The sequence below is a fragment of the Galleria mellonella genome, unplaced genomic scaffold (assembly GCF_026898425.1).
Source record: "Galleria mellonella isolate WM207_F2 unplaced genomic scaffold, CSIRO_AGI_GalMel_v1 utg57, whole genome shotgun sequence".
Taxonomy (NCBI): Eukaryota; Metazoa; Arthropoda; class Insecta; order Lepidoptera; family Pyralidae; genus Galleria; species Galleria mellonella.
In genome coordinates, this window is record NW_026442119.1 from 11,214,702 (window position 1) to 11,237,682 (window position 22,981).

The 22,981-nt window shown below is 31.9% G+C and overlaps 1 protein-coding gene across 2 annotated transcripts in view; it reads left to right on the forward strand.

Moving 5' to 3' along the window:
- The first annotated feature begins 2,026 nt into the window (after positions 1-2,026).
- Positions 2,027-22,981, forward strand: part of LOC113509835 (mucin-5AC) — a 65,919-nt gene continuing 44,964 nt past the window's right edge. The window contains exon 1 of one of the 2 annotated variants that reach the window (XM_031910804.2): positions 2,027-2,277. The gene's annotated coding sequence lies outside the window, so the exon portion shown is untranslated. The remainder of the gene's footprint in view (positions 2,278-22,981) is intronic. The other variant, XM_052899346.1, reaches the window with a different exon arrangement.

Below are 22,981 nucleotides of genomic sequence, written 5' to 3' on the forward strand. Positions count from 1 at the left end.
TGCATTTCATTGTCAAGTTGAGTGTTTGAAGATGACATGCTTTGTCGATATTTCAAGCTGTCGTGTTCGCCTATCGAAATGGTTACAACTAAATTTATTATGATATATTCCACTTGACTAATCCATTCGGAGAAATTGACATTTCTCCATAGATGTTTACATCGCAATAATAGAATACTTGCCCAAGAAATTGGGTCGTGATTATATTTCTTATGTGAGTTATATTTATTAAGTTAGAGTACCTATGTTTGATATTTCGTGTGGTAATTTATATATTTATGAATGGGTACAAGGTCGTGTGGCCCTGGCGTAGAATTGGCCTTAATGGTCAAGGTATGGGCAGCAAAATGGTATGGTAACCCCGCCTGCGCTAACGGGATACACTGGTGGAGCACCAGTGAAGGGAGATAGATAAGAATGAAAACAGGCCAGTTAGCCTATCATGATGAATTCATCAGGAATTAACCATAATAGTTTCCAGGGAGAACCGCGAGGAGGTCGACCTGGTTGGGTATATTGTGTTTTCGTTCTCATCTATCATCCTTCACTGGTGCTCCGCCATCGTATCCTGTTAGTGCAGGCGGGGTTAGCATACTATTTTCACCCATAAAAAAATCCATATATTGCTAACAATGGGTTAGTTTTTTTTTAATGGATGATAATGGAATGGTAACACCACCCGCGCTATCGGTATACACCAGCGGGGCATCATTGAAGGATGATAGGTGAGGATGAAGCAGGTCAGTTAGGCCATCGTAACGAATTCAACAAGAATTGTTAATAAAACCTAATAAGGCATATTGCTAGTAATGGGGCTGTCAAACTCCATTGCTAACAATTCCTTCCCCCCCATTGGGTTAGTTAGATTTCATTATTAACAATCCTTTTTTCCCTATATCAGTGTATTGTAGTATTCAGTGAACGAGATATTTTTTATTTTAAAAATAATATTAGATATTCTTATATGATTTGGCCTTTGGTAATTATTAGTTATGCGAAGTTTTATTAAAATTCGTTCAGCCCCTATTTCTCATATAGAAACAATAAAATATCTGTATCTATGATTCATGTTAAGGATATCATCATCATTATCATATCAGCCTTTAACTGTCCACTGCGGAACATAAGCCTCCCCCTTGGGAGGTTTTGATAGTAGTTGTCACGCTTGGCAGGCGGATTGGTAACTGCAGTTAGGCTTTGGAGATGTTTTAAGAAGGACGCTGCTGGCCATTCCTCGCTCTCCCTTATTCGCCTCTTATGACACCCAAGGGAAAGGAAGGGGTGGCCTATTCTATACACGGCAATGTAACGGAAATATTATATGGTAAATATAATAACTTGAATTGAATCTTATTTCGACTACATTAGATTAATTAACTATACTTAGGTTGTATAATAGATTTTGTCCCACAAAATAACAACCCGACCTCAACTAAGTGGCGAAAATAGTCACTTTGATATATTAGTAAAAACTAACATATTAATTAATTTGTAAGTACCTATATCCTGTCAGATAACAAATTTCAAATTGGTTTATAAATGATGGCGTTCTAAAGTAAAAAAAAAATGACCGAATTGAGAATCTCATTGTTTCTTTGAAGTTGGTTGATGAGATAAGTAAATTGTAAATATTACTGGTAACGTAATATTATCTATAGCATATATATAACGTAATATTATAAATAGGTACTATTTTATATTTTTGCTAGAAAATTAAGATGTTTAACTGTAATTACAATTGTCTTGCTATTTTTGGAACAATAATAATCTGGGTTAGCCTTTTTTGTAGCGATTTAGTCATTACCGGTGACATTGTGCGGTCAGAGATACTTCGTCGGATTTGCGAATAGTGGTTAGTGAGGATTCGTATAAGAATGATTCTGTGCCATACCACTAGTGTCAACTCTGGATTGTCTGCGAGCTAACACGATACGGAACTGTGATAAATCGGTCTCGGTCTCGGGGGAGGCGAGAGAATAACCGAAAGTAGAGTGATAGCCGGAGGGGGCACTGGCGCAGCCTGCCACCGCTCTCACAGTGTGTTGTCGCCTTTACTCGCCGAAGCTCGCGCAGTTCGTCGCACTTTCGTTTCCAGCACGCGACTTACGATTCCTTTGCTGCGAAGTAAATGAAAATAAAACTGTTCGAAATTCAATTTTTAAAAACAAAATAAGACTGAGTTTTCCTGTGTACAGCTAGAGAATTGAAGATGCTTTAATGTTTTTTATTTGATTTTTGAAATTATTTTGCAAGTTATCCCGGTTCCCGGTTTAATCGGTAAGTTCTTATTTTTATGTTTTTATTTTTGTATTCTAAATATAAACTGTAATGAGAGATATAAGTAATGAATGTTTATTTTTAGTATTTCAAATTAGGAGGTAGTCATGTTTTATGTACATCCGTAGCAATTATTTTTCAATTTCAGCAGGGAGAGCTTTTATGACAAACATAAAACAAACCTACAGTTTTATTACTTGTAATATTTTTCATCAGTTTTGCTGTTACTTATTTAAAGCTATTTATTACATCAAATTATACATATAAAAATTCTATAAAATATATTACTTTTTTATTATTTGTTTATGAATTACGTTAATGTTAATATGTTTGCTTTTTTCTGTTCCTGTGGGAATTCCAGGAAATTCCCTCTTATACAAAATATTCCTGGATCTAGCTGTGTCAGTTAGTTAATTTCGTTTATTGTACCTTTATTATTTTATTAGGAATATTTACAGGTAGATAAATATTATATAAAAATGAAACATTTCATTGATGTTGTTTAGTTATAAATTTTAAAAATGTTAATCAGTAAAGTAAGAAAGTTTTTATTTAAATTAATTTTTCCATATCCCGTAAACAAATAACATATGAAAAAAAATATAAATTTTTATTTGTAATAATTGTTTATCTTTAATATAAATAGATAACCTTTTTTAATGTAATAATTGCTAATGTAATTAATATTGTATAACTATGCGCATAAGGTATAAACTTAACCTGTTCTCAGACATTGTTTTGCGGTTGTAACGTTTTTTTTTTTTGCAAAATGCACGCAAGTGTTAATGACCTTACCATTAGTGTTTGCTAATTACTGAAACCACTTAGTAATTTACCAGTTATTGGCGGAGAGTTCTCAACTGACATAGCTACTGAGTATGACAGGATATATAAGCAGTTATATTATGCTGCTCTTAGGTAAAGATTATTTTAACAAAAATATGTGTTTGAAGGGCTATAGGTAATGTTTTTTAATATTCTATTACCTACAAAATATAATAGATTTTTTCGTCCTCAGACGAGCCGTATGCTTCTTTGCCACCATTGTAGTATACTTGTAAGACTGTTTCAATTTTGACCAAGTCAGTACAAGTATGAGAGTAAACGTTTTTGTTCAAAAAGAACAATTATTTAAATTTGTTTCAAAATTAGTGACGACATTACATATAAAAAAAAGTTAGGAACGAATTGAGAAGCTTTTCTTTTATCAATAAAATCAAAGCATAATGTTTATTTTTCTTGTATCTTATATAATCGAATTATTAGGCGTACTTTTTTTTCTTAAGATAACAGCATTGTAAGGATAATATTAATGAAACTGAACATTTTTCCCTGACGAAGGTCGGATATAAAAAAAATATTGATACGAATCTAGCGGCCGCTTGATCATTTAATATGAAAGGTTCGGGAATTCCATTACACCTGCAAAAAGATAGCGCACTGTCGGCATTGTTCGAAAATACGTTAAATATTTAGTTAACCTATTTAAATTGCTGAAGTGTTTCGTTCTTACGTCCATTAATATATATATATTTATTTATTTATATAGCTTATATATTAACCTACATTTAACGTAATATACTGTGAAAATTTCGTCATAATTACTCAGGGCGACTTTACATCATATGGTAATGTTACCACATGATGTTAAAACTCTGTACTCGTATTTACAACTTCAAGGGGTAGGTTGTTAGTAATTTGGATCTAACAGCCCCATTGCTAGCAACTATTATAACAGGTTGACCTCCACCCGGTTCCCCCCGGAAATCGTGGTTAAGTATTATGGAATTCGTCACGATGAGCTAATTGACCTGCTTTCATTTTCACCTATCATTTTTCACTGCTACTTGGCCAGTGTATACCGATAACACAGGTGAGGTTTAATATTCCATTTTCACCCATTAAAACACATTCAAGTATTACAAAGCAATTTTTATAAACTTTCGTTTTTAATTCTAATATATACTTATAAACTGTATTTTTAAAAATATTTAAAATTGAATTTTGATTTCGTTACTATTTTGTTATATGTAAAGATAATTACAGATAATCTGGCTTTGAAGTGTATTAAACTACGCCTCATATAGGTAGCTCTTCATGTATTTAAAGCAAGAGTGGGTTTTGTGGTTATAAGCGTTCACACGGATTAATTATTCCCGCTATCACAGCCGCTGCTATGGCAGTTGATGTTAGAATGCTATTTACAACAGAAATTTCTACATATACGAAGTTACAGTACTCAGTACTTGATATAGTATCAATTATGCCAAGTATATTAAGTACTTGGTTAATTAAACAAAACACTGTAGCTGACGTTACGTTGTGTTCCTTTTCCAAAAAGATATATATTTGAAAAAGAGAGGACATCACTTATACCACAGAATAAGTAATAATACTATTTATAGATTAATCTTTGCAAGATTATTTTGATACCAGAGAATTCCATTTTCAAAAAGTAGAATAATTTTTTGGTTAGTGGCCAGTTCCAAAAACTTTTAACATAACTTTAAGATTTTTTTTGCAAAGAGTTTGCGTTGTTTCGCTTCTATGTATGTGACAGTGGAATATTTTATAACGAAAAAACATTCTAAGAATTTTCCTTTCCTTTCGTCCAATTTCTAAATTATAAATCCGCCGTGCTTGAGTGTACGTTAAATTATTCAACGACAACAATATTTTGGATTCGTCAAGGTCGAGTTACACTAAAAAATAATTAAAAAATCCAATAGTAGAGATAGAATTTAGAAACACATAGGTTTTTTTTTTATTGGATGAAAATGGAGTGGTATGGAGACCCCGCCTGCGCTAATGGGATACGCTGGCGGGGCACCAGTGAAGGGTGATCGATGAGGATGAAAACAGGCCAGTTAGCCCATCATGATGAATTCATCAGGAATTAATCATGATAGTTTCCAGGGGAACCGCGAGAAGGTCGACCTGGTTAGATATATTGCTAGCAATGGGATTCTTAGTCTCCATTACTAACAATCCCTTTTTCCCCCACCACATAGGTTTAGCCTATAAGAACTTAGATTAAGGAGCAAAGAACCGTAACGGTTTGTGCTATATCTACTGGAATGCTATTATGTTCTTTTCAAAAATAAATAGTAATTAATCTGAGGTTCTTGTACTGCGGTATGTGGTGTTTATACCTCAGATGATATATTAATTAGTATCTATTGTTTTATTGTGTCGTCAAGTCAACGTTGCCATGACATCCGCTCCGTCTAACGAACGCGTTTGTGCTCTTGCCATATCTATATATTTATAGTAATTCATCTGAGATTTTCGAAGTACAAATGAATGTTCTAAGAGCGTTCCAGAAATTTGTTCGCGAACGCACGTTTACCCTAAACAGAAATTGGTCAAATGTGAGAAGTATAGTGTTCGCTCGTTTGTTATAATTCCGCCTTTACAGGTACGAGTGCGTATTTTTCACTAAGAGTCTTTGCGTGTAATTTAACAGCTCAGAAACGAGCAACACTAGTGAATACGTTAACTACATTGCAATGCAAACACATGGTCATGTAATATAACAAAGTTACATTTATTTATAAGTTACATTGTAATGATATTAACTATATGAGTATACTCCTGGTCAATAGGCATGTTATAATTTTGTTTTTTTTTCTCATAATCATCAGCCTTTAACTACTAAATACAAACCTCCCCCATGGGGGATTATGTCAGTAGTTACCACGCTTGGCAGGCAGATTGGCAACCGCAGTTATGTCTTGTATATGTTTAAAGAGGGACGCTGCTGCCCATCCCTTGCACTCCCTTAGTTGCCTCTTATGATACCCACGGGATAAGGACGGGGTGGCCTGTCACTCGTTTATAAGGTATATTGTTATTTTTTATAAAGTGACAAGGATTTTATTCACTTAATCATTACTGATCTTTTTTACACATGTGTTAAAAGTTAAATTAAATTAATTGTAAAATAAATTATATCGTTTCCGATAGTTCAGTATATAATTGTTTATTTTACTCAATTTTTGTATAGCGTCCATAAGGTATTTAGACTGTATTTATGCTTCATATTTAAACATAAAGCATCCTAGTTTAAAACACGCCTTTATGCTCATAGTTATGAATATTCAGATTTAGAGTAGCATTAAATTTGCAATATAAATGTTTTTTTTTTTTTAAATAACTGGAAAAATATACTGGAGTATGCAAAGGACTTATTAATATTTAATAGTGATATCCTCTTTTAGATCAAGGTATGTTACTCATATTTATGCATTTCTGGGTACAACTGTCCCACTTAAATGAGTTCTGGGCTAGAACCCAGAGTCAACAATATCTTTAATATGTATTTTTTTTATGCAACATAGTAAATTTGATGCCATATCCTACCCTTCAAACCGAAACACAGCCATACAAACACAACTGGTTCATTGTAGAAACACGAATGGGACAGAGGTGCCCAAGCAAACGACTTTTCTACAAAGTCTCCCTCTGGTAAATTCACTTCCAGTAATGACAAGTTTTTTCTTGCCGAGTTTATAGACTCTATTTTGTTATTATTAGTTCAGAAATGAAGTTAGAATAGTAAATTTAGTTTGCTGTAAAATGCAAATCTTTTAATGGACTCGTGTTGTTTTATAAGCTTATTGCATTTTATAGGTTTGCTTGGGTAAGTTAGGATAAAATATATTACTTTAGATATAGTATCTCTGTTGCAGTACGGAGTTTAATTTATTTTAAAATTTTCAAAAATTTCAAGGATTGATTAGTTCAAATCTTAACATCCTAATTTTTTTTTTTAAGTTTTTCGTCTATACAAATAAATATCAATTGCCGAATATATGTAAGTGCATTACTTTAGAACGACTGTATCTATTTGTCTATTTTTTGTGTTTGTAATTTTCAGGATAAAGTTTGTATCAAAGAATTATTTTAAATCGTATGTAAAAGTAAAAAATATGGTTAAAAAAAGAAAAAGATTTGATCTCATTTTTTTATTGATAGACATGTGCGAAGCCGGGCAGGTTGTTAGTTTCGATTAAAAATTATGATACAATACAATATGGTCGAAACATGGATCAAGATGTATACTTTTATATTATATTATGTTTAGAGTGAGCGGTATGGTTATTACGCATTACCATTATCCTATTTATTTATAGTCGGCGTATTTCTTCCTCCCTCACCGATTCCCATAAGTCATCATATTTGTTTTTTATTTTATAATAATTTTTCATACTTGGCATTTATCAAACAAAACAAATGAGATAATGATTACTAAATATTACGACAATTAAAATAAAGAAATTTGTAAGAGAAAAAGATAAAGTGCTAAGTTTATATACTGAGAATGTGACTTATTTCACGATTTAGGCAATAACCTAGTTTCAGACAGTGGTGCAGGTACAAAATTTCTGAGTGACCTTATTCGTGAGCAGTACTGTACTTAATACACTATATTTCCTTTCATGACCGCAGAAAGTGAAAGATGCACTCTGCTTTTATGGTAAAAGGACTAGATGCAAGTGCCGCGATATTATATGGGCCGAAAGTAGTTTTATCTTTTAGAGTAAACAAAAACAGGTGACACAAAAGCATTAGTTTATGTGATTAAGTAATTAATTGTATTATTCAGAGAAATATCAATAAAATAACAAGAAAGATGTTAAAATTAATTTATTTTGGACCAGTTTATATTAGAAAATATTTTTACCGGAATATAATGATTGACCGGATTAAAAAGTAGTTTATGTCTTTATTTATCCTGTATACCACCTTAAATTACGAGAAGATTGTTAAGCCCTTATGGCGCCAAGAGATAACAAACAAACAAACTCACATTCACGTTTATAATATTAGTATACTGTCATATTAGCTTATATATTCGTACACACACTAATATCTGTGTGTATATACTCGTATATCTTAATACAGATACACACTTAGACAAAAGATAGGCTGCTAATCCCTACACAATTTCTTAATCCGTGTTCTCACAGTTACAATTTTGTAATACAACAGATTATATGAAACTTTTATTTATATAATATAAAGTATAAAAGAGATATAAAAATTGCAAAAATAGGAACAGGAAAAGTAACTCCGAAAGAACTTTTAAGTATGATAATATCATTAATGATAATCGCATGAGTGTGTAGCCTGAATTAGGCAAGGAGCCAGTGTTTCTCACAGCACAAGAGCTACCAGATCTCAATATATTGTAAGTGTATTTAGTTTAAAAAAGCCGACAGTGTGCGCTTCGTGCACAATAAAGTTAAGCGTGTGCCATGACGGCTCACGAAATCCCGGTAACTTAATAAAGCCGTTGCTTCATCTCATTGTTTCGAACAGTAATTCTTTCTCACAATAAGTTATACGGCGACTTATTGCTGCATTGCAGGTTATAGAAAAATTAGGTCAGTGCCCTAGTATTCTGCTAAGTTTTGATAATTTGACAGGCGTCGGAAGTTGCATGGGTCAGTTAGTAGGTCTTATATAAGGGTGAAATCTATGATCAACAGTAATAATATAAACTACTAAAATGATAATAATGAAACGTATTTATATGAGCCTTTAACTGTCCATTGTTGAGCATAAGCCTCCCCCTTGGGACATTTTGCCAGTAGTTGCCACGCTTGGCAAGCGGATTGGCAACCATAGTTAGGCTTTGAAGATATTTTAAGAGGGACGCTGTTGCCCATCCCTCGCCCTCTCTTACGACATCCACGGGAAAGGCTGAAAGTTGAATTACGCATAGAATTTATATATATATATATATATATATATATATATATATATATATATATATATTTATCGTATATGAACTACGTTTGACATTTTGTTAAAATAATAAATTTTCTTAAAGTAAAAGGCTTTTGTTTTCTTTAATTTCATAAAAGTTAATAAACTTGTTGAATATAATATTGTTATCTCATCTGTAAGTTCAATACTGAAGCCAGGGAATGATTTCTTGTTTAAACTTTCTGTTTAATAAAACGGACATCTCGATTCTCGGAGCAGCTTGTAATTCACAGTAATGTGTATAATTTTCTAAGAGTGTAATGCTCAATCAGAACTTGAAACATAGTTTCAGCGAACTGATGAGATTCTGCCGTTCATCTTCAAAGTTTGATTCGACATCATCATTGCACCACATCTAAGAAAATTTCTGGAATTTGTCACAAACAAATTTAAATTTACACATCGGTACGAGATTGGAGATTTGTTTCTATTACGATTACGATATGATTGACCGAAAGCATGTTGCTTTTATATTTTTTTAGTATATCTTGCTTTATTAACATTTAACTAATAAAAAGTGACTTATAATATAATATTTATTTTTTATATTAGCTAACTACTATAAAAACATATATAGTTATTAGGTAGGTAAAATTACCCAGTTTTTTTTTTATTATTACCCAGATTATATAGACCGTGTTTATGCTTTATGTCCCGAAAGTCTGTCTATATATATATATATATATATATATGTATGTATGTATGTATATATATTTATTTCGTAATTGAAGTTCTTCTATAATAAGTATGATTAATGATTATTATAGGAGGATGTCTCTATATTTTGTTTATTTATTTTCAGTTTAATGGATTACATTTGATATAAACAAATTGACCGATGGGGATTAGTGAAAAGACGCCTACCCTAAACAATGTCACAACGGAACTGTTTCAATAGAACTTAAGAAAGATATAAACAAATGAATAATTGATCCGACTATTAAATAGGTTGCTGATGCCTAATAGCAGTACAAATAAAAAAAAAAATATTAATTTTTTGAATGTTTCGAGTTATTACTCAGTTCATTTAGTGAGTGTTTCTGGAGTAATTTCATTAAAAGTTAATTAGCTTTTATTATTTATTTTTGTGACGTTCTTTGATTATAGTCAAAATAACGGCAACCACAGTAAGTGGATAGATAGGAAAGCAAATAAAGTGGTTATTACCATGTACTCAGTGATGTGAGAATACGATTATCATTATTGTTGTTTGCTTACCGCATCCCAGTTTAACGTTTCAAGTTAAATTGCAAACAGTAAAACAGCAATAAAAGTGGTCTGGCTGGTTTTGACCTCGCACATAGAAAGAGAAAAATACATTCGTCCTTTTTGTCTGTATACACGAACGGATAGATACTACAATCTTGCTTGAGCTTTTTAGGGCTGGCAACACACGTCATAAAATTGTCCGATGAATTTATTACTAGGTGATTAAAATATAATGCAATTTACGTAAGGATCATGATGACAGGTATATATATTTATCTCGTGGGGTTCAGCCAGCGTTTGCAAAGTAAGCGCAAAAAATTGTTTATTTACAACATCACATTAGAAACCTCTAAATTTATCAGTGTTTCTCTACAATATTATGCATGTATAATACATATAAACCTTCCTCTTGAATCACTCTATCTATTTTAAAAAAAAATCGCTTCAAAATTCGTTGCGTAGTTTTTAAGATTTAAGCATACATAGGAACGGACAGACAGCGACAGCGACTTTGTTTCATACTATGTAGTGATGATGAGTAGTGGTTATGATGATATATATATATTTCTTTTTTAGTGGCATTCACCTCGATATTAGGGGATTTTGCCAAAAACAAAACAGGTATCTAAAGATATAGCGCGCCATTATGATATAAGCTTAGATTATATAGATAGAGTGTCCGTACAAATGTATCGAGAAAGGCGAGTCAACTTTTTCATACAATTTTGCGTGATAAATAGCGATAGAATGATTTCTTTATAATTTTTATATTTATTTTGTTTTATCATTTCTGCATCTTTTTAACGTGTAAATACTAATTTTATTTATTAAATAATACGTCAAGATACATTGCATGCATAAGTATATAGAACACTGATAAGGAAAGCAAGTCAGCTAATTTGACAATAAGGTGGCAAAAAGTAGACCCGCTTTTGAGACTCGATCTATATAATCGAAGGATCTAAGCTTTAGAGCGTTTATTTAAATTTTTACTTGGTTGGTAATATTATAGAACCATTAGTATATTGTTAGATGAGTTATTTGAAGCTTAAGGCATGATGTGCTGGGTATTGACTTCTTTAAAATATGGTTAAGCGTAATGATGGTTGGCTGATCTGTCATACTCGTGAACGGGTGCCGCCTGTAGGGACTGGTCTGCTCTGACCACTACAACTGATTTGTTTAATTAATTTGCTTTAATTATATACTATATATCAAAAAAATATAATTTGATACTGTTTAGTATATTGTTTCACACAAATTAATAATTTCTATATTAAAAATTTTGAAAAAAGTAACAGCTGAGTTCCTTGCATGTTTTTCTTGGTTAAAATTGCGTTCCGAATGGGCGGTAGAATAATTAAAAAAAAAAGTCTATCCAAAAATGCTTAAATCCAAGTTTACTTGAATAAAAATAATTCTTTCTTTCAAAACAATTTTTCTATAATATAAGAAAGGCTTATTTTTTCTATATCAAAAACATGTAGAGGTAAACACTTTAGTCATCAAAAGTTGCAATTGTATAAAATAAGCATGGTGTACTAATTCTCAAAACATTTAATTTGCTCATAACACTAAAAAGAGCAATTGAAGTCATTAATGTAATATCTTGTACTCTTTTGAAGCTATATTTGTACAATTATGGAGTAATTAAGCATTATAAAATGTAACTTTAGAATATCATTATTATTTGAACGTTAAGAATAGCAATCTTTAATATAATTTAAACCAACGAACGTTACTGTAATGTTGAATAAATATTTGCCATCGGAACGTCTTGCTTCAGGCTCGTTATTGAATTTATTCCGGGTAAAGTTTATTTTGAATTGCCTCATCAATTTGAAAAGTAATGATGGTTATACAGTATTGATGACGGTGACAATATGTACTCTATGTAGTATACTAGTTTCTACCCGTGTTTTCGTCCACATGACCTGGATATGTTGATTGACCATTATACAAAAAGTCTACATCTGTATCGAACCCAAATGCTGCGTGTGTACCAAATATCAATCAAATTAGGTAATGCTAAGAGTCCTTACCGGTGTTTGATTGTACATATCAATTCTATATTGTAGACGTCTCCTTCTGATTATCATTAGCCTAAATAAATTTATCTACAAATTATTTATAAATTAATTTATATTAATATTTAAGATACATAGTATTGAAACAAAATTATTTAAAATAATAATTTATAATTACGCAATACGACTACTTGTTCAATGTTACTAAACTTGAACAAGAATATTTCATTCTTGAACGAAAGTAAACCATATAAATTCTATGCTCAAATTATGACTATTGAAAGAGGTCTTAAATTATAAGACACCTTTCAATATAAAGTACAGTAGAGACTGACATATATTTTTTACTTAACCGTTGAAAAGGGAGTGTAACGTTTAAAATATACTTAAGCTGGAGAAATAAATAATTATAAATTTCAAATTTTGATATTACATTTTGTATATATGTACTATCTGTTACTTTGTGGTATGTATATCATTTCTAAAATACAGAGTTTGAAGGATTTGATAGATTTTTATAAATGAAGTATCGTCAAATAATTTTAACTGGGGAAGTACAAAAAGAAAAAAAATATATAAATTATTGTTCTGTTAATTATTATTGTTTTATTATTACTTGGTTTTCAAGTTATGCAATAATTGAAAAACAAAGAAATAAACGAAAGTAATTCCTTCCACCCACGTCTTAGACCATAAGGAGCAAGTTCATTATTACTATGCTAAGCAGGTTCTACGGCTGACTCGTGCAATGTACGACGCCCCCGAGGCAGTGGGGTCAAACAAGAGGTATTTGTTATCCTGTGCTCACTAGATGCCCCATAATTTATAGTCTTGCAGTGTCACTATTTAAATAACTTTTTTAATCACTTTCCATTATTGTTACTGACCACTGAAAATTAAAAAAAAATTCCGTATCTATGACAATACCATAGATGTAGTATAATATTCTCACGTAATCTAAGAATAAAATTGTCACGTGCAAAATAACGTTGTGCATTCGATAAACGCGCCTTAAATGAGTTGGAATGTATTTAAAATTTTTTACAAATATTAATTTAGTACAACCAAAAATGTGTGCGCAAGAATGTTGACAAAAAAGTATGATTAAAGTTTTTGTTCTTATATCTCGACACCAGAAAAACTGTATCGGTTACAAAAATATTGCTCTTTTATTCTAGTTTTGCTTTACCAATCTGCCTAGATATTATTTGGATTACGCTAGCAATAGGTCGTGCTGAAACGACTTTATAATTTAGTCACGTCTGTTTATCTGTATATAATGGAAATACAATTGCTGCTGAAACTAACGGAAAATTGAAAGTATAATAACTCTCACAAATAAGAATAATTTGAGGTTAACAAATAATTCGGATCAGTAAAATTGGATGTCATTTAATGTACATAATATTAATATATTAGTTTATACTCGTGATCACGTGATTGGAATATATTGATTAATCGTTATGAAATGTAAAAGTTAATCAAAGTCCAAATACTACTTAAGTATATACGAGAACTGTTCGCACACAATAATAAATAACTCACTCACACATTCATAACATTAGTAAGGATATTAGAATTAAAGCAATAATTTACCTAATTATATGATAGAGATAGATATTATAAATCAAAATGGCAATTTTATTGCTGTAAACTAACTAGGAATGAGGGCTCTCGTTCTATCGCCGATCCAAACTGACACAATAATAATGTCCATTATGATATCGAAACCTCGCAACTAAAGATAAATATCACTAACTATTTACTGTATTAATATAATATTATTTCAAATTAATATATTCGTAGAAATTTTTATTGCTATATTAGCTTTTACTCACGATTTCGTTCACGTGAACAGAATACTCGTATGTTGCTTGATCCATGTAGATGCGTATACCAAATATAATGACGATCGGTTAAGACGTTAAGGAGCCAAGACGTAATAAATAAACAAACTCACTTGCACGTTTATAATATTTGTAAAGATGAAGATAATAGAAATAATACTTGCACATCTATTGATATTAATATAAGCATTTACCTGCGACTTCATTCGTGTGATCAGATATAAGTTCCTAAGAAAAATCTTTCTAATAAGAAATAGTCTACGTCCTTTTTTATTCTCTATATTATGTGTATACAAAATTTCATAAATACTCGTATTGGTTAAGCCGTTAAGGTGCTAATAGGTAACAAACAAAGATCTTTCCAAGAAACTATAATATGGAGTTCTTCAAAAAAGGAGTAAGAGGGTTTTTTTTGGGTTAGCAATGGGCCGTAATGCTCCTAGTATTGCAGGCGTTCATAGGCTATGGTAACCACTTACTATTCAGTGGGCTGCATGCTTGTTTCCCACCTCACTGGTTTGAAGAAAAGAAAACAAAGAATCATATTTATTTTCACATTTTAGATTTAGCAAGGATAGTCTATAAAAAATATGCGTAATCATATTTAAAAAAATTACGATATAGATTGAATTAAAGAGGCATAGATTATTAAACTTAGCGTATTACAGCAACAAGCATCCTCATAGGTGTACTACAGCATTCATTTATTACTCTACAGAGGTCTACACCTGAATAAAGGAACAATTCACATTTTCGTAATGACATCACTATTAGGCTGAGCAGCTTATGTCTGTCTGCACGTTCAGAATTATAATGAAAACACGTACACGACTGTAATGAGTTTTTGCTGAGTAAAAACTCCTGGAGATGTTTATGGCGCATCTTAGTCGAACGTATGTATATCACTTTGTTGGTACGACATAATTACACCGATTATGTGGTCCTCAAGCTAGCCCAAGTTATAAAACATGTATACCTGTCACTTGGTTACGTATATGTCAAATAGTTTGCAATAGTTGAAAACATTTAAGATATTTGCTGTTAATATTATTTTTTTACATGTTTTGTGTTGTCTAATATATATTTTGTGTAATATATGTTTTGTGTTGTATAATAGTAATTCGTTAATCCTCTGAAAGAATCAACTAGCAGTGACTTTTTTATTTGGATTAGTATCAAATCATTGACTCGAATACTTAGGTCAAACGTTTACCTCGATTTTAAATTGATCCTAATTCGATTGCATTAAAAGTTATTCTGAAAAAAATGCATGGCAATTTAGAATAGTTCATTTTATGTACTGGCTATGTATATATATATATATATATATATTTACGGAGCTCATCAGGATATTATATAAGGATATTCTTATATAATAATATAAGTATCGTAATAAAAACCCTGTATGGGCAAACGCAGTATAGGACGACATCCACTAGATGGATTGATGACCTGAAATACATTGCGGGGAGTCACTGGATGCAGGTGGCTTAGGACTTTATGGCAGTCTATGGGGAAGGTTTATGATGATGATGACGAACAAAAATTTATATATACTCAATGTATTATAAAGTTCTGTTATATATATAATATATGACGTTATATCATTTGCGGTCATATACTTACAAAATAGTTCTTTAGATAAATAAATATTCTAATTATTGTGTTACTTATATTGTATACATTTTTATTCCTTATCATGATGGCAGTTAGTAATATATTATTGATGTTTATTTCTGAGGAGGGGGGGGGGGGTGATCCTGGTGATCTAAGACACAGGCAGCTCGCTGCCCGATTTAGACGCCAGTCTCCCACAACTATAGTTTTATGTTTTATTTAGTTTTATGATATAGTTGCCAATTAATGTGTAATATGGTTGTGGTAGAAAAAATAAATACTTTCTCCCTTTCAATACCAAAATTATGCTTGCACAATCTATTCTTCTTCCCATTCTGGATTATGCCGATGTCTGTTTCTTAGATGTGACCGAGGAGCTGCTAAATAAGCTTGAGCGGTTGCAAAATTTAGCGATAAGGTTTATTTTCAGCTTACGAAAATATGATCATGTCTCGGAATACCGCACTCGTTTAAAGTGGCTCCCAATTAGACATCGTCATGAGACACATGTCCTAGCGGTCCTATATAATATCCTTAATAATCCCAATTCTCCTTCCTACCTTCGTTCCCGGTTCCAATTATTACCTCCTCCTTCCAGACCTAGACGTCTTTGTCTGAACCAGTCCAGGGTACTGAAGCTTCCCTGCTGTAAAACCCATTTTATGGGTAACTCATTTGCATATCGTGCTGTACAGCTGTGGAATAAACTTCCCGTGAATATTCAGAATAGCCCGTCTAGCAGTTCCTTCAAAAAAAGATTAAAATCATTTTATCTTTCCAATTTAATTTAAATATAAAAATGATTAGAAGACTGTCATCATTGTGTTCTCTTGTATTTGATATTTATATGTTGTATTTAACGTGTGTATGTATGTATGTATATGTATGTGTATGTGTATATGTATATATATGTGTATGTGTATGTATGTATATATGTGAATGCATGTGTGTATATATATAATTATTTATAATTTATGTAAATATTTATTTAAATTTCTGTCTTGCACTACTACTGCCCACTCACTACTTCCTATGCCACTGCGTTAGGTTGACTGGAAGAAATCTCTTTTAGAGATAAGTTCGCCTTTGCTAACATTGTTATTAACTTATTGTTGTTACTGTATGTTTTTGTGCAATAAAGAATATATAATAATAATAAAAATTATTATTATTACTCACGATCTGACGTAATTTGTTAATTAATTTTTATTATTTTATAGAAGTGACCGATAGATAAAGAGGTTGTATTAACTGGTCTCGGTTGGAATGACGTGGATCTTGTTCCACAGGATCGTCATAAATGAAGGTCCTTTTTATGAGCCCTATCTCCTTGATGAGGAATAACAGGAAGACATAATCATTATCATTTTTAGAAGTTATGATGTGGACTGTTCACTTGAGTATGAGATATTTTTTTTATTTAGTTTTATCTACTCACAAACAATATTATATATATGAGCTTGATCTATAATTTTGCGAAATAATCCAAAAGCTATTGGTATTAACAATAAGATTTCGTCTGTCGATAAATTGGAACAGATTGCCTAATAAATTATTGATAGTTATCTCAGTATATCCCAAAAACTGACTCAAGTTAACCCCATTAAACATTTATGAAACCCTAAGCCTGGCGGAAGGTGGATTACTGTTGAGTTAGTTTTAGGCCGTTGTAAGGATAAAAAAAAAAAACAGTAAATCTTGTTTAACAAAGTATAGACGCAGCGCGAAAAAATATTCGATAATCAAAGTTTAATTTAAATTTTTATAGCTGTAAGTGATAATTATAGTTTATGAAATTAATGATGTATTAAATACGACATCATAACCTTAAAAAAAAGAGTATATTCCTTTTTATAGCTCGTCGGTACACCTGCAAAAAAATTTGGTTAGAATCTATAAAGTTTTCTATTAAATTTAATTAAATGTAATAAAAATAGCATTTTTAACAAGATTCAATTCCGTATAATATGTGTAACCAGTAATTGCAGTGATTTAATAAAAAAAAATACATACAATGGCATAAAAGTAGGAAGTAATCGTGGGGACAAATAAGGAGGCCTAAGGAATTAAGTAGTTTACGTAGAAATAGCAACGTAATATAATGACAAATGATTGACATAATGAACATATTTATAGAAAAAAAAAGTGCAAATTGAATGTTAACTTTTCGCTCTACACTTATTTCCTTAAGGTTGTTAATTTTTAAATAGAGCAAACTAAAAAAGAATATAAAAAATGCACGAAACTGCAAACTTATCGGATAAGATCGAATCGCGGAACCGTTTGAATTATTTATATAATCACTAAGAGAACTCAGCGAAGTTCCAAATTGTTACAAGTGTACCGTATTAAATTCTACTCGTAGGTACATTAGCGTGCAGTATTTTCACCAAAAACACACTTCGTACTGCGGTCGCGATAGAGCGAGCATTTCACTCAGCATTTCGGCAGTAACGCTATCTAAATTGCCATATGACCGTGGGAATGACGCGAACCGTCCATTACTGGTGGAACTGCTACAGTTACTCGTTGTGAAACAATAACTGTTACCGGATTAATTAATGCACCGTACACAAAGTACAGATATTCACACTCCATTGGCCACAGTGTAAAGAACAACCAGTGCTCCAACATCTTTGGTACATTCTGAACGATATGATAGTTTGGAATGTGCAATACATTGTATCCAGACTTAAATGATATACATATAAATGGAATATTAAATGTTAAAAATAGGTCAAAAATTTATAATAACCAAATTATTGGCTGATATGTTGTTTCATTCAAATAGTATGAAAGTCTAAATGTATAATTGGTAGTGATAATGACGAAATAGATAAATATATAAAATGATGCTTTATGCGTAAAAGTCATCAATTTTATTATAAAATTAGTACAATTTTATACCTGTAGTAAACTGTGTCTTTTTTTGTAAATAGGAGAGTCATTTCGTTTATTCATTTTTATGGAGACACTATCTTGATGCTTATAACTTGACGGTTGAAGGTATTAGACAACTGGTAGGAAACAGTTTAGACTATGCCACAGTCTATGCATTCAATATGATTGAACAAGACGCCAATTACCAATGCTTTGATTAAAAGAGGCGTGATACACACTTTTTTGTTGCGCCTGTTCAATAATGAGGAACAAAAACCGGTTATTGTTGTATTGCACTGTTATTGTATACAATGGATTCGGTTATTAGCTGCTAATTTTAATATATTCGTACTTGAGCATATTGTTACGTTCTTGCACCTATTGTTGTTAAGTCCCACAATATGTAAATACTATGGGGACCGTTAATAGAGGTATGAATAGATTTTATTGTATGCCATTACAATATGTCAAATGTTGGTACGGGATTGGTTTCTTCATTGTTCGAGTTGAGAAATAGTATTAAATCTTAATGAAAGTTGGTACTCATGTCCTTAGGCTAGGATAAATATTCTAACGTGACTTCGGTCTGTGTGAACAGTTATGGGCCCAGACAATTTGTTGTCTAGTTTTTGAAATCACTAGATTCGAGATTATTTAGATAGGTTTGACATTTACAATATTGCCACAAGCTAGAGTTTTTACTCTTGATCCAACCACATCGTGGATTGCACCATAGATATTGCATCATTTACAGAATGTTTATTATTATTTCAGCCGTCCACTGCTGGACATAGGCCTTCCTCATAAGGGGAGTTTTGCTAGTAGTTACTATGTTTGGCAGGTGGGTTGGCAACTGCAGCTAGGCTTTTAGAGATGTTTTAAGAGGGACGCTGCTGCCCATCCGTTGCCCTCCCTCTCCACCTCTTACGACATCCACGATAAAGGAAGGTATGGCCCATTCTATGCCGGGGCACACACGGCGGTTACAGAATGTGTACATTATAAACTGTGTCTCCTATGGTATCATTATATATTGCCATTTATAATAATTATGATCTAATGTCGCTGTATCCAGTAATTTCATGGCTATGTCTCCAACTATGCAAGGCGGGAGGGGGGGGGGGGGAGAGGAATTATTAGTAATGCGGACTATCAGTCGCATTGCTAGCAATATACTCTATAAGGTTGACCTCCACGTGGTCCCCCTGGAAGGCATCGTGTTGAATTCCTGGTGTTTTCATCACGATGGGCTAACGGACCTGCCTTTTCACTTATCATCCCTCTTTGGTGCCCCGCCTGTGTATACCGTTAGCGCAGACGGGGTTACCATTTCATTATCATCAATTAAAAAAAAACCATGCAATGCATGCAAATCTATGCAAGCACAGAGGCTTGGCAGCAGAAACACGAGTAAGACAGAGCCATCCATATACATGACGATTTTGTACAAGGTTCTTCTTCAGTAAACATTCTAGTTACTGAATACAAATTGCTTGTTACTGTTGAAAATATATTCTAACAATTTTCAGTCACTCATATCATGAAAATTGAATTTGAGCGAGGTAGACGTTAGGTTGGTGCACTATGTAATTTCATATCATACGATCATTCGACTCGAAATTGTGAGTGATATCTGCAAAATTATTATATAAAATTTGTAATAAATTTATAACTAGACATAGATAGATACTCCTTATTTTTTTCTCCAAATGTAGTAATTTTATTATAAATACAAATAATTACTATTAAATATTAATGTTATTTCATCATCATATCAGCCTTTAACCGTCCACTGCTGAACACAAGCCTCTTCTTTAGGAGTTTTGCCAGTAGTTGCCACGCTTGGCAGGCGGATTGGCAATCGAAGTTAGGCTTTAGAGATGCTTTAAGAGAGACTACTGCTCATTCTTCGCCCTCCCTTAGTCGCCTCATATAACACCCACAGGAAAGGAAGGGGTGGCCCATTCTATGCCTGGACCACACGGCCAACGTTATTTATTTAGTGATAATTTTTGAAGACCATGGGATGGAATAAGTTAATTACTGAAAGAATATAAATTTTCTTCTTATTCATGTAAAATATCTAGTATGTAAATTTATATGTGTGAAGGATCTACTCTGTATGAAGCTTAGACTTAATGTATATATTTTTAATTATATGCGTTTTGAAACTTACCATCAATCTTATTTAAATAAGGTTTCGTGTAACTCTTTAATCGTCCTAAACAATTGGTAAACAAATCTGTTGATAGAATCGTTTCAGTTAGCGCTCGCATGAGAAAGAATAAGATATCTTTAAATTTGAATTCGCTACTAGCTAGCGATAATAATCGATACATTCCTTTATCACTTGTTATGGGGTTTGATAGGCATAATTATATTATCTACTACTTTAAAGTAACAATGAGAAAACTGTTGATTTCATGGGTAAGTAGGTTTTACTTGTACATCTGTATCATCTGCATGAATCGATACATAAAGTCATATGTGTCATCATAATAACTAAAATTTCATCCCAACCATCTGGACGAGTGGTCCAACCACTCTTTGGAATCAACTTCCAGCAGCAGTATTTCCGAACTGATACGACAACATAACCTTCAAGAAAAGAGCATATTCCCTTTTAAAAGGCCGGCAGCACACCAGCAATGTCGTTGGTGTTGTGGGTGTCCATGAGCGGCGGTAGTCACTTACCATCAGGTGAGCCGCTCGTATGCCCCCTGTATTGTAAAAAAATATATGTATTAGGATATAATCTATCCGTGTACCAAATATCATTCAAATCTGTTTAGTAATTTTTGCGTAAAAGAGTAACAAACATTCTTCCATCCATTCATCTATCGTTACAAACTTTCACATACGAATATATTATATTAATAAGATTCTTATGTATGTATATTCTATTGAGTAAGTCGTTAGTGACCTTTTTAGTATTGTTGAAAATTATGTAAAATATTTCAGAAATATCCAACAATTTCAAATTGTCTGCCGAAACTAATATATAGTTGTAAATAACAGAATAATAACAATGTTTCATTGTCAAATCTTATTTCTTATTAGTTGTTAGAGAAACTTAATTAAATACAACATAAATTTAATAATCTTGTTATCCCTTTATAATTGTGTCATTGGCCGGTACTTGATAAAGATGTCGTTACAAATTTCATTTAGATAAGGGAAGTACTAAGGTTAGTAGCACTATTATTTGATTTCCTTTATTTTCTATGTCTCCCCTTTGTAGTTTAGACACTAAAACACTGCCAGAGTTTAATTGTATTACCACAATTCTAATTCCGGTATGCGGTATACGCCCTCTATTAGCGATAAACGTTTTGAAATGATTTCGTTATTAGCCTTTCACACGTACCGGATTTTTCTTTATTATTATAAGGTCTACCTACTCAACTAGTTTTCAAAATTACGTAATAAAATTGTACCTAGATGATGCTTGTATACAGGATATATTTAAGAAAAAATATTCCTATATAAGGGATTATATAAGGGTTATATAAGGGATTATGTAAGGATATAAGGTCTTAATAATTTTTTTTTAAATTCTGTTTATCTGTTTATACATTCTGGCAAAACGTAAAACTACTGCACTAAATTTAATGTGATTTTCACAGTTGTGTTCTTGAAGGCTGAAAACTATTTCATAATAGTATATGAAACATTAGTAGGAATTTAGAAGTGGGTTTTATCATAGTCTTAAAAATATCCAAAATCGTACATTATATAGATAATGTAGTAGACAGATTACATATTATATCTTTATTTAAAATTCTATAGATAAGTTATAGTTTGTACCTACACACTGTTAGTATAAACATTATATAGAGCAAAATAAATAAACCACCTTTTATTTTCTATATCAAGAAGTAAAATGTAAAAAAAATGTAGAGAAATACGGCCATGACCTAGAAATAAGGAAATAGAGAAGAGAAATTGAATCTTTTTACAAAGATTCTTTCGGAACACTGTTCTGAACATGATACGTAACAATATCTCCAGGAATTTTGACTTCAATCAAGATGTATAACGATACAACCCGCCATGCCTTTACCTCTCTTTTCTTTTTATCCTTTCATTTCCGCTCAGTAAAAGCTTTATAACCGAGGGAATGTTTACATGAAATATGTTTCTTGAGAAAATTTATGATGCCATGTATTGTGTACGTGAGTAACACTTATAAAAGCCAGCTGTTTTTCAATTCGGATACGCCGGGTAAGTGTATTGCCTGAAGGCTTTTTGTTAGTCGGTAAAGCTACCTGTTGTTACTATGGTACTAGTCAGTGAAATTAATATTTTCAGTTTTGTTTTCTTTCATAGAAGAGTTCGTGCTCATTTGTA